The sequence below is a fragment of the Anabrus simplex genome, chromosome 3 (genome assembly GCF_040414725.1).
Source record: "Anabrus simplex isolate iqAnaSimp1 chromosome 3, ASM4041472v1, whole genome shotgun sequence".
Lineage (NCBI taxonomy): Eukaryota > Metazoa > Arthropoda > Insecta > Orthoptera > Tettigoniidae > Anabrus > Anabrus simplex.
In genome coordinates, this window is record NC_090267.1 from 62507058 (window position 1) to 62521439 (window position 14382).

The window sequence follows — 14382 nt, forward strand, 5'->3', positions numbered from 1 at the left end:
CATGAACAGAGGAAGTGTATACTCTCTAGCTTGACAGGTAGTAATCAAACATGGCTGCATTCAAATACTTCCTAATGATGAAAATCACATAATCAGAATATTAATGAAAGTGTGAGTTGCTTAGCAACCTGCTAAGTTAAGAATGTATTGCGGGTTATGGTAAACTTTCGCCTGAAATTATTGGAGATGTAATATAATGATTTTATTTCTTTATTACTCAAAGTTAGCTGATCTTATAGACCTATCAATGTTTCATAATTCACTGGCAGATAACTTCGGAGAGAATAAAAGAAAAAAGTCAAGCACATCGGTGCAGTAGAACGAAGGGATGGATTTGTCAGAGCTGTTTTAGTAACCTCTTTTAATATATACATTTCATGTGCGTGTTAAGTAAATTGCCTGAACGAGGCTTTCAGGGACTAGAATGTGGAAAATGAATAGACCACTATATGACGGCGCGCTCTCGAGGGGCCTGTTGGCACATTTCACTCCGTGTCACGAGAAGGGAGGACAGAATGTCAGCACTATGTCTGGCGCACATGGGACCAAGCTCCAGGGAATAGAGAATCTACTTCAAGATGAGACAAGGATAAAACATGGTAATAAGCGTTTGGAGCAGTCCCAGCGGGCGTCCTTCTTGCGACCAGTATAAAGAGGAGAGTGAATGATGCATGTTATCTCATTATTATTATTTTATTATTATTATTATTATTATTATTATTATTATTATTATTATTATTATTATTATTATTATTATTATTATCCATGAAGCACTGGCGCTCTTCGCTGTGACTTGAGTACTGGCACTTAGTCTCATACACCCAGGTATATTTTTTTAAAAATATTGTTCTAAATTACAAGCCATAAAGAGTTTTAATGGTTTTAATAGTATGAAAGTTTTATAAAAACAGGTAAAATTATAAATTAAACACTTGTACTACATTTTACAAACGCAATTAAAGTTCTAAATGTTACTGTAAAATGCTTAATGGTAGTATATAGTACATAACAAGAAATACTAATGTCTTGCTTTTGAATTTATTTGATATTAAATTAGATAATGAAACAGAACAACAAACCAAAAGCAAAACATTTCCCTCTAAAAAAATTCTGGGCTTGAAATTCTATTATTGAGTTTCCTGTTTACGATATATTTGGAAATTGGACACGTCTGGCTTAAAAAATACGGTTAACTTAAGACATAAAAGCGTTTTACAAAAACTGCGATAGCCTTACTCTCTGTTCTGCACAGGAATCATATTATCTTTCTCTTCCTTGTCTGATTCATCAGGGTTTAATTCTAAATCGTTTCCAGTAACATTGGCATATGCTCACTTTCTTGTTCACCGTCCATAGTTCACAAAATAAAATTTCATTAATATGAAAGTTCACACTAAACTTACCAAGAAGTAAGTAATCAACATTCGAAACATTATTTTTAAATCCCCAATGCCCGTAGACGTAATTTTATAGAAATATGCGTGCACTTATACAGGTAACAAGAATACTGACACCAAGTCTGACAGACCCAAACGGTTATTATTTTCGGTTATATAACTGATCACGCAATCCGAGAGCGCGAAGTCAAGCTACTCGTATATAAGGGAAGAGGATGGTACACAGAGAAACAGGTTTGCAACCCCCATCATTCGCCCACCACATGTGGCATCGGTCTGAGTGAGTGAGCGCCAGTGCTGAAGGGGTATTATTATTATTATTATTATTATTATTATTATTATTATTATTATTATTATTATTATTATTCCTTTATTTTCTTGGCGTGACCCAGGCTCCGAAGCCTGGTATTCTGCACATATAGTTTAACAATATGTTACCCATATTACGCACACACTAAAATTCTAAACTTCACTATACATAGTTATAAAAACACATTAAAGGAATGAAAATAGAAACGTATATAAAATAATTCAGAATGAAGAAAATTGTTACAATGCATCAATAAAAACGAATTTAGTAAAACTTAGTGACACGCGGAATGAAATAAAAAGCAGGAAAATAGAATTTGTGTATTTATACTCATTTTTTTTCTTTTTGCAATTTGCTTTACGTCGCACCGACACAGATAGGTCTTATGGTGACGATAGAGGGTTAGGAGTGGAAAGGAAGTGGCCGTGGCCTTAATTAAGGTACAGCCCCAGCATTTGCCTGGTGTGAAAATGGGAAACCACGGAAGACCATCTTCAGGGCTGCCGATAGTGGGGTTTGAACCCACTGTCTCTCGGATGCAAGTTCACAGCTGCGCGCCCCTAACTGCACGGCCAACTCGTCTCGGTACACGCGACGTGATCCGTCCAAGTACTGCAACACTATCAACACTTCTTTTTAAATACCGATTCAGATAGTGTGTCCCTTAGGTCAATTGTCAACGAATTCCATGTTCAAATTGTACTGACAACAAAATAATTATTGTAGAGGGTGGATCAGTGAGTAGGTATTTTGGGGATTAGGTTAGTTGCAGCAGTGGTCGGAATGTTATGGATGGTTGAGAGCAACTTGATAGAATCTATTACAGTAGATAAGAGGGTGTCTGCTTGTATGTTATTTTGTTGAGTAGAAGCAACGTGGGATAGCTAAAAAACTTGTTTAGATTAAGCCACTTCATAAGATATCGTCGTTGCTGGGGTGAAACCTCCTATGTGATAATATTTCTGGAGATATATTGACCCGTAGCACATACGTTATGAAGAGGGAGAATTCATTGACAACATTCCCACTATATTTCACCTTAGATGACAGAACCTTACCGGCTAAAGTTCTAAGCTAAATTATTTCACATAGGAGTTTTAGTCCCGGCAGTGGTGATATATTAGTTATGGACCTGACTTAACGGTAAGAAACTGAAGAGTTCATGGTGCAAAGAGGATGATTACCGGCATAGGGCACTATTTGTAACACTTTTCACATTTTAAAAATAATTTGAACTTAAGTGAAGATAGAAATGGAATAACGTAAAAATATATCGAAAATACATACAGCTCAGTGATGGTAGTAGAATAATTGCAATTTTCCTCAGAATATCCCGTAGTTTCAATTTACCTAAGAGTCGGGGAAAACGACTCCTCCTGGAGTAACTTGCAACAGTCAGTTCCTCAGATCATTCGCACGAATCGCACTTACTAGTGTCAGGCTATTCACTGTTATCTTTCCTATCCGATATGCATTGTTTAAATTTCGAACGGGACGGTATTAGGTTTACGACACCTAGGGACTCTTTCGCATTTAGGTCCTTCATGATCCTTCTCTTTGTAATGTTACTGGCTTTACGTCAAACTATTAACATTTCTATCGCCAATACACTCTTTTTTCGAAGGGCCGGGCATGTTAAATTTTTCTTATGAATAACGTTCAGAGAGAATGGTTGGTTATATAGTTGTACTTCCACTTGAAACAATAATGAAGAACACTACGGTGTTGAAGTTACAAAATCTTGTGGTCATTAGTTATCATTGAGTAGGAAGACAATATTGGCTATTAAAATGAGAAATATCATGAAAAGACGATCACTTCAAGAATGGGAGAAAATTTAATTTAAAAAGAGGGGTTTTCGGAAATAATACTGAGAAGTATTTTCTTCGAGTTGGAAGAAGAGAGAGTGTAAAGGCCTAAAATATCGTAAGCCCCTTATCTACTATTACTTTACAACCACAGATCATTGTCGATATTTGAGGTGTGCCATGTCTCTGCTGCTGCCACTCATCTGCACTACATGGCATACCGCTGCAATGTAAATAGCTAACTCATCATCAACAGGTACTACCAAATTGGTGGCTGTGCGGTTCGGGTCACGCAGCTGTCAGCTTGCATTCGGGAGAACGTGGCTCCGAACTACACTGCAGCCATGAATGTGGTTTCCCATTTTCACACCCGGCAAATACTGGGACTATACCTTAATCAAGGCCACAGTTGATTTCTTCTCCATCGTATCCCTTTCGGATCCTATCGTTGCCATAAGACGACAAAATAGTTATTGTAGATGGTGGAGTTGTGAGCAGGTATTTCGATGATTAGGTGAGCTGCAGCTCTGATCGGGATGTTATGGATGCTTGAAAGCAACTATATAGAATCTGTTAGATAAGAGTGTGTCTGCTTCTGCGACGTAAAGAAAACTGTAAAAAAAGAAGAAAGGAAAACAACAAGTACTCAATCGTTTCTACTGAACTTTGTGGTGGGCTGTCGTTGACCAAGATGATCCTTCGTGGATCCTCAGCTCCTCATGCACGATTTTTCTCTGCCTTCCTATTTCTTCTCAGGTTTTTCATGTGCAGAGATCTATACCCATTATTTACAATATCATGTATGTAATAACGCCAATTAAGCCAGTGAAGATCTTTCCTTACAATAACATCTAGGAAATTTCACACCATCAATGGAGTAATTGAAACTGAGAGGACTTTTCCTATTAATGAAACTTACAATCGCAACTTGAAAACTCACAATATGTTATTTCATAATAATTATCATTACACCTATTAGATTTGATTCAAACCATGATTAATAAACACTCTATAGTTAACAGGTAAGCGTTCAAAATACATATTTCCTAGTTGACCACTCACGCGGTGTATTCTAATGCTACTTCGTAGACAGCTTGTTCTGCTGTGCTCGTGAATAATACCGTCTATCTATCAAGAATTTGTATTCATCCACCTGTAAAGTCTTCCCGGTTCATGGAGCTATTGTCGTTGTACCTTATCGTTCGGTACGGCCGAGAGCCGTTTATAAATGGCCTGGAAGCCAGGCCCATAATGAGATACTGACGAACATCGCTTTTGCTATAAATCTGAAGACTACGTCATATGGCTACCCTGCCAAATCGACCTTTAAAAATCTATGAACCTTGTACACTCAGGTTTACAAAAATTTTCTACTCAATAAATGAAGGCTGGGTAGCATGTGTAACATTAAACGCAGAGCAGGGTGTGCTATGCATGCTATTAGATTTGCTGAGTTATTTGGCATTCGTAATGCCTACTGGTCTCTCGTGTTAGATGTATAGAGGGAGTAATCAAGCAATTACAGTCCGCACGGAACTACAATGGGATTGACAGTTGCTTCAACACGTGTTCTCCAGCTGTAATGGGGACGGACTGGAAAGAAAGCATTAGCAGGTTGTCTTGACAACACGGAATTTCACCAATCATATGCTGTGACTAACCGCAAAAGTGCGTGGGATAGCGAAAAGAAGAGAGGGAAATCTTAAGACGACAATATTGCTATTTTCGTAATACATACAGTGACAGTGAGCGTTCCTCAGCAGTGTACACTGAGCTGTCAGCTTCTTAACAGTGAAGGTTACTTCGTGTTTGTATTTGTGTGTCCGCGTGTATATTTGTGCTGTTATTCACGTATAGTCTGTCAGAATAAGTTTGCGTCAGTATAATAATAGCGTAGTTATAGATGTACAGTTGGTTTTTAAATATTGTTTTTTATAGTATACGCCTAGCATCATTTAATTTTAATCCAATGGCGGAAAGTGAAAGAGGAAGCGTTTAGGCAAAAGGCATTCCTATAAAGGGACGTTACTTGTTATTTACGAGAGTACTTTGAAAGGAAGGAATTTAATATTGGTCTTCTCATTTCTATAAAGAAACCATTAGATAGAAATGCAGCTGCCGTCCGAGTAAGCAAAATCACTGTAGTTAAAATAGAAAAAGACAAGTATGGTAATTGTAAACGTGGAACTGTCTTAATGGAATCGTGCTTATTAACATAGATACGTATTTATTCTTGCCGCAAAGGCTAATACTAATAATGCATTACATGTGGCTATTCTTATATTTTACTTTTAATATCTGCTTGCATTATTTAAAATCGGCACACATCTTTAGCATACGGTGCTGACTTTGTCGCGAAGAGGAAGCGACCATGGCCTTAATTAAGATACAGCCCCCGCATTTGTCTTGTGTGAAAATGGTAAAACACTGAAAATCATCTTCAGGGCCGCTGACAGTGGGATTCCGACCCACTGCTCCCCGAATGCAAGTTGATAGCTACGTTCCCTCTACCACGCAGCCACTTGGTCGGTATTGTAATTTTTATAACCTTAGGTGTGTTAATGAAGGATGGTAATGAGTGCAAGTGTAGCGAAGCTGCTGACTTATTAATAAGGTTTTAAGTAATTATAAAGTACGTAGTTAACTTCGTCCATTCGACTACATGCTACAGGTTACCAGACGAATCTTTTAGAAATAAATTACATGAATAGCTCACAGCTTGTTGAACAAATTGGTTTCATTAAGAAACCAGGTTGTTCAAATATTTGCAATTAAATTCCTCTTTTCATTAGATGAATGTGTGTATCTTTTAATTTCCCGTTTCCGGAGTCTGTAATATTATTGTTCTGATTGTGATATATTTGAATGTAATGATTTTACTGTACGATTTCCTCTTGTCACCTTATATACCACCATACATAACCTGCAACAAAGAATTCTGCCTTCACATCTGCTTTCAATAATGAAACGTTAACCATACGTTAGTTGTGTAACAATGAATATATTCAATAAACAATGACGAAACATTAATAAAAAGTCACTATATGAACGTGTCTTAATATTATTTTATTACAATTTTCCATTTCAAACTCTCATGAGAGAGTAGACACAGGAAGGACTTAACAACTCAACGGCACAAAATTGAAAAAATCCCTTAGTAGTGGAAATCTTAAAAAAATGAATATTTTCTCATTCTATTGAAACTAATATCCGATGGTTATGATTTTTAGGGGAACTAATGGTTTAGTATGGCTGCTTGATATTGAATAAAGCGGAGAACATCGAATTGTTCTCATGTGAACTTCAGACTTCAGATCAAAAATTAGATATATGGCTTTTCAGGCGTTTGCTCTATTAACCAGCGTTTCGTCTTAGTTCTGACACTAGACTCATCAGAGTGGGATGTGTCAGACCCTACCCACTGACGCTAGGGTGTATGCAGGTGAACTTATCAGAAGCCCATTATAAGAGGTACAGTCTTATAACTGCATACAGGAGATAAAACTCCACAATGGAATTAATGCCCGCCTAGCAATTCCAAATAGAAAGTCCAAGTTCCCATTGAGGGAATTAGATATCTTTCCACCAATAGAGCATATCAAAAATCAGATCAAAAATTAGATGTGTGGCTTTTCAGGCGTTTGCTCTTTTAAGCATCCCACTCTGATGAGTCTAGTGTCAGACCTAAGACGAAACGCTGATTAATAGAGCAAACGCCTGAAAAGCCATATAACTAATTTTTATCTGATTTTTGATATGCTCTATTGGTGGAAAAATATCTAATTCCCTCCATGGGAACTTAGGCTTTCCATTAAGTTCAGACTTGTCAACTTTTTCCATGGGGTCCGCGTTATTGAACGAAATGCATGATTACTCACCAGCACATTAATGTGCATATGGAATTACTGTAATCTCAGAGGACTACGATGTGTACACCATCACTATCTATTATTTTCCTGAAGACTGGTCATATCACGCAGGGCCGTATGGATATGCTTTCCATCGGAACAATTTTCTTTGTGTTCATTTTCCTATGTTAATGAGTAAAGTAAAATAAACCATAATTGCTTTATACTCTTGAAGTGCGTAAAATACGTCATGCAAACGTAAGGTGCTGTTCGGTGAGGTTAGCGACACCTGTATTTTTGAAACTAAATCGCACATTGTTGTTCGTGTGATGGTAACAATCTATAACTCTTTCACCATTGTCTTATTCACCTTCTAAGAGGCGATGGCTCAAAAAGACAAAATATCCACAGTTCTAACCCTTCGGGCAAGCTACTCAAGGTTGAAAGCGTTCTAGGGATATTAGCTATGAATTTTAGGTAATTAAAGGATAATAAATAATGAGAATATATTCCTTATTTATCCCTAAAAAATACAATTATTTTATTAATCATCGTTCTCCGATCGATTAGGTTAGTATTTTGCTGTTTTCTACCACCACGAGCTCCAATGTGAGTCAATGCATTGTTTCAGTTAAGTACCACTACGACCGCTAATGTGAGTGAATGCAGAGCTTCACTTAGCACTTATAACTAGATTCGGTGCGGAAATTTTCAAAAAATAAAAAAAATTAAAGAGGGTGTTGAACCAAAGAACACATAAAAGAAATAATTATGTAAATTAGTTAATTTGGCTATGATATGAATGGAAAAGAAGATTAGTAAAGAAACAAGCGATTTTAGGCTGTTTTTCGGAACCGTATTTAGACTCGAAGTGATATCCATTTTTAGTTTGATAGAGCTATCCAGGACTCACAATTTGAAATCATTCTGGGCTCTTTAGCCCTTTAGCCCTTAGCCCTTTAGCCCTTTAGCCCTTTAGCCCTTAGCCCTGTCCACAAAATTAAAGAAATTGCTTAATTTTACGTTTCTCGTATTACGGGTACCCCTACTTTATATGCTAAGAAATGTTTTCAGCGTTAAAAGAAGAAGAAGCTTTCTTTCCCTTTGCCTCCAACAAATGTGATTCGAAATGATGTTACATTCTCCACTTGGAACAACTGCCGTCACTCTCGTGTAGCATAAACGTCAAGCCAACCTCCACACTCCTGACTGGGTCAATTATGTTTTATTCAACTCTTCCTTACTTTCTCACTTTAGCACCTACTATTGATTTTCGTTTCATTGCTGACTTCGCGGACTTCCTGTCCGGAAGGAGAGAGATGACGCAAGAATGGCACAATGACCGCCTTGTTCTCCTTCGTCTACTTCACGTGGAGATAGTAAAGAGAACCATACAATGACAGAAAAACAGGTAAGTACGGGTGAAGAATTGTTTACTTTTGTACTATTTGCTTTACGTCGTACCGACACCGATTTCTCTTATCGCGGCGATGGGAAGCGGAAGGACTAGGAGTGGGAATGAATTGACCGTGATTTTGATTAAGGTTTTCCGTGAAAATTTCGTCTGGCGAAATTCTGACTTTGAGCAACCTGAAAGAAAGATTGGAAAGTCTCTTCAGTTTAATATTATTTACGAGTCGCCGATGATAATACTGTGAGAGACGTATGGCATCTTAGTGGGCAATTCTTAAGTAAATAAATATGTGAATAAATTAGAAACCAATTAACTGATTTCATCTTGACAACTGCTCGTCTTCTCCTCAACTCTGTGGTTGGTGTGTAACATGCGTGTCTTTCCAAGCGTTTCCCTCCTTTGACCAACAGCTGCAAGTAGCAATATGCGTGCGTGCCTTTAATGCTGTCTGTAAATTACACGCTAGGTCTTCCTTTGGTTCTTCTAATTTCTAGTTCCCCTTAAAGCAGGGTGATGCACAAATCAGAATGACAAGGCAAGTCGCAAACGAAGTTATTTCTTCTCCTAGACACCAACCAATGTGCATGTCTCATTTCCTCTTTTGAGAAAGTTCTCGTTCGTCACTTTATCAGTCCAAGGTATTCTTACGAGTCGACGCCAGCACAGCATCTTAAATACCCTTATTTTTTATGCTTCCGTTTTTCACAGGATCCATGTTTCTAAGCCATAGCTTACAGCGCTCCAAATAAAAATTTTCACAATGTGCTTTCATACTTTGACCCACGAAGATCATGAAAACGAAAGACTCCCTGGGCGATGCAAATCTAACACCACTGGAGTCAGAAAATAACAAGATTTCACTATAAGAGATCGGACAGGAATGATGAAAGTGATGGGCCGCTCTCAAGTGAGTGAAGGCAATGCCAGACTCAGCTAGGGCAATCGAGGTCGCCAACCCACTTTCGCAGTTTCAGAGCCCCTTATCCTCCTTTGAAGGACAGGCAGGGGTTACTGTGGATGTTATTCTACCCACAGTGGGGGAGGAGTAAAGGAGATACTTCATGCTGATGTGAGGGATAATTTCGGATCATTACATTTCATTTCTCAATTAATTTACGAGAAGAAAATTATTTTTGCGTCAAGAGTTGCAGTCATTCAGTTTGTATGTTACGTTCAAGCACGGTGGGTAATATCCTTTCTTTACAATTCTAAAGACAATTGAAGGTTGATATTCTCTGGAATCAAAAGCTGGACGCTGTCCAGAATCGTTTAGTAGTGGTATTGGTGGTGGTGATGATTATTGTTTTATGGGGAAGTACAAAGGGCAACCATCCTCTATTAACAGTAAACAGAGAGCAAATTGGAAGTGGTCTGACACTTCGAAAAATGAAGTTACAGACAAAAGAAAGACATGGCCCACCGAGGGCGTGAAAACGAAAGACTCATTCAGGGTCGAAAAGAACAAGAAGTGTCCAAGGGAGGTCGGATTGGATAGCTGAAAGAGAGGAACCCGACACAAGTAAGTGGAAGCAATGCCAGGACTCAGGTAAGGGTTTCGTGGGCGGCAACCTACGCTTCTAATTCGAGAGCCCTTTAGCGGCCATTCAGTTGCCTCTACAACCCCCACCCCCATCCTTTCGTCAATAGTTTGGTACGAAGGAGGGCACTACGCAGAGCTCAGGAACAGTCTTAGGAGCAGCTACGAGGAGGTAATGAATACACTTGTCGTCTTGTTATGTCATTCCACGTCATCCCTCCACTGACAGCTCGGAAAATATTGTTTAGTCGTGCAGCTCCGTCTCCTTTCTCCCAAGTCTTCCCAGTCCACAGTTTGCAACATTTTCGTAACACTATTCCGTCGGAAATCACCCCGAACATATCGTGTTGCCGTCCTCTGGATTTTTCATTTCTTGAACCAAGTAATCCTAGCGAGGGTCCTATACACTGAAACCATACTCTACTTTTGGTCTTACCAGGGACTTTTATGTACTCTCCTTGTACATCCTTACTAAAACACCTAAATACTCTAATAATCGTACGAAGAGATCTGTAACCTTTATTTACAATTCCCGTGATGTGATTACCCCAACGAAGATAATTTCTTTGGTCCTCATGAGGTATCTTCATACCATCAACGCAGGACATTTCCTCTTGGTGAAACTAACCACCTAACTTTTCATTCCGCGTACCATTATACCTTTGCCTCCTGTACATCTCACAACATTGTCGAGGTCGTTTTGAGGTCGTGTACAATTCCGTGACTTATTTATTATCTGTACAGTATAACGTCATCAGGAAAACGACTTATCTCAGATTCTACTTAAAAAACAAAAAACAAAACAAAACAAAACAAAACAAAACAAAACAAAACAAAACAAAACAAAACAAAACAAAACAAAACAAAACAAAACAAAACAAAACAAAACAAAACAAAACAAAACAAAACAAAACAAAACAAAACAAAACAAAACAAAACAAAACAAAACAAAACAAAACAAAACAAAACAAAACAAAACAAAACAAAACAAAACAAAACAAAACAAAACAAAACAAAACAAAACAAAACAAAACAAAACAAAACAAAACAAAACAAAACAAAACAAAACAAAACAAAACAAAACAAAACAAAACAAAACAAAACAAAACAAAACAAAACAAAACAAAACAAAACAAAACAAAACAAAACAAAACAAAACAAAACAAAACAAAACAAAACAAAACAAAACAAAACAAAACAAAACAAAACAAAACAAAACGAAACGAAACTATACAAAACAAAACAAAACAAAACAAAACAAAACAAAACAAAACAAAACAAAACAAAACAAAACAAAACAAAACAAAACAAAACAAAACAAAACAAAACAAAACAAAACAAAACAAAACAAAACAAAACAAAACAAAACAAAACAAAACAAAACAAAACAAAACAAAACAAAACAAAACAAAACAAAACAAAACAAAACAAAACAAAACAAAACAAAACAAAACAAAACAAAACAAAACAAAACAAAACAAAACAAAACAAAACAAAACAAAACAAAACAAAACAAAACAAAACAAAACAAAACGAAACGAAACGAAACTAAATTAAACGAAGCGAAACGGAACGAAACATCACTGAACCTTACATTAATCTGTAGTATCGTGGTCATAGTCTTCCGTCTGTAATTCACTTCTTTTGATGTTGCATTCCGTTCCACGTAGAAATAGTAATACTCTGGTGCGACGAAATTTTGTTGACTGTTGTGATACTTCTGCTTTTATGAACTGATATTATGCTCTATATAATAAAACGTAGGCAACAGAAAGGAAACAAGCCATTTTTACTCGTCAAATATTTCACTTCGGAATGCGAAACACGAAAATACCAAACATAATTATGCCATAAAAGAGGCCTCTCTTTGACGCAAGTTACAGTAAATGTACTACAGGTTTCTCTTTTGCACAAAAAGTAGCGCGCTTTGATCTTTCGGTCCGCGTCCTGAAGTCTGCTTTTCTTCAATGTCGCATCGTTCACTTTAGCATGAAATATTCCTAGCAACCTTCCCCTATATTATAGTTACACGTGCGTACATAAAAGAGCCAGGAAAATAACACAAAATAATTCTGGTTCACATACCTTATCAATAAAAATCTACTGCTCTTGTGTTTAAATAGTCCAGTGTATGTCTTTTCTTGTCGTATGAATATTAAATGATAATAATAATAATAATAATAATAATAATAATAATAATAATAATAATAATAATAATAATAATAATAATATATTCGTATGGCTATTTCTAGCCGGGTGCAGCCCTCATAAGGCAGACCCTCCGATGAGGGTGGGCGGCGTCTGCCATGTGTAGGTAACTGCGTGTTATTGTGGTAGAGGATAGTGTTATGTGTGGTGTGTGAGTTGCAGGAATGTTGGGGACAGCACAAACACCCAACTCCCGGGCCATTGCAATTAACCAATGAAGGTAAAAATCCCCGACCCGGCCGGGAATCGAACCCGGGACCCTTTGAACCAAAGGCCGGTACTCTGACCATTCAGCCAACGAGTCGGACAGGAATAATAATAATAATAATAATAATAATAATAATAATAATAATAATAATAATAATAATAATAATAATAATAATAACGTAAACTCGTATTCTTGTCCCGTGGTTGTGCAGCTCTTTTCAACGCATCCCCAAATTGGGGTGTACTGCATGTACCATTTCAACAACATACCAAACCTCCTGCCATTTTAAAATTTCTGGCAGTACCGAAAATCGAACCCGGGCCCTCGAGAACGGCAGCTAATAGTACTAACAGTTATGCTACAGGGGCTGAAATACTACTACTACTGCTACTACTATTACTACTACTACTAATATTTTGTATTTTATTTGTTTCCCCTCTAGGGTCGGTCGGTCGGTTATCCTTCCGCACTCAGTGAGGATACCACCTCTACCGCCTCCAGGGCAATGTCCTAGAGCGTCAGAAATTTCGTCGATGTTGCAGCTGGGGAGGAGAACTAGTGCCTCGCGCAGGTGGCCTCACCTATTACGTGAACACGGGCGTAGTGAGGGACGGAAAGATTGGAAGGTATAGTCAAGGAAGAGGGAAGGAAGCGGCCTTGGGGTTAAGTTAGGTACTATCCCGGCATTTGCCTGGAGAAGAAGTGGGAAACCATGGAACTACTTCGAGGATGGCTGAGGTGGGAATCTATCCCCTCTACTCAGTTGGCCTCCCAAGGCTGAATGGACCCCGTTCCAGTCCTCGTACAATTTTTCAAATTTCGTGGCACAGTCGAGAATCGAACCTGGGTCTCGGTTGTGGCAGATGATTACATTAAGTACTACCTGACAGAAGCAATAATAATAATAATAATAATAATAATAATAATAATAATAATAATAATAATAATAATAATAATAATAATAATGTCATCCTCTGTGTTGTAGTGGTTTGGGTGATTAGCTGCCACTCCTGGAGGCCCGGGTTCGATTCCCAGCTCTGCCACAATATTTGAAAAGTGGTACGACGGCTGGAACGATCTCCATTCAGCCTCGGTAGATCAGCAGAGTAGAGGAAGTTCGATTCGCAGCTCAGCCATCCTCGAAGTGGTTTTCCGTGATTTCCCACTTCTCCAGGCGAATGACGGGATGGTACATAACTTAAGGCCACGGCCGCATTCTTGACTATCCCTACCTACCTTCCCAACCCCTCACAAGGCCCCTATTCAGCATAGAAGGTGAGAGCGCCTTGATGTGGTACTGGTCCTCCTTCCCAGTTGTATCATACCGATCGAAAATCTCAAGATCCAGAGATGGTAGAGGTGGGAACCTCGCTGAGTCCGAGGGGAAAACCAATCCTGGAGGGTAAACAGATTAAGAAGGAAAGAGGAAGAGGTAGTAGAAGGAGAAGACGTTGAAAGCAATCATAATTTATAGCAACTTAATATTTTCAATATATTGATTTGTTTTCAGATCTCTCTCTCTCTCTCTCTCTCTCTCTCTCTCCTTCTACCTAATCGTTTTTCTCATGACTTAGCATCGTGACTTCATACATGTTATGTACATGACCTGCTGCTTCCATTTTCGCTGATTTTCTGCCTCACGTATGATCCTT

The 14382-nt window shown here is 38.0% G+C and overlaps 1 protein-coding gene across 1 annotated transcript in view; it reads right to left on the reverse strand.

Annotated features, from left to right (window-relative positions):
- Positions 1-14382, reverse strand: part of Gycalpha99B (guanylate cyclase 1 soluble subunit alpha 2) — a 628187-nt gene that overhangs the window by 85865 nt on the left and 527940 nt on the right. The window lies entirely within an intron of this gene.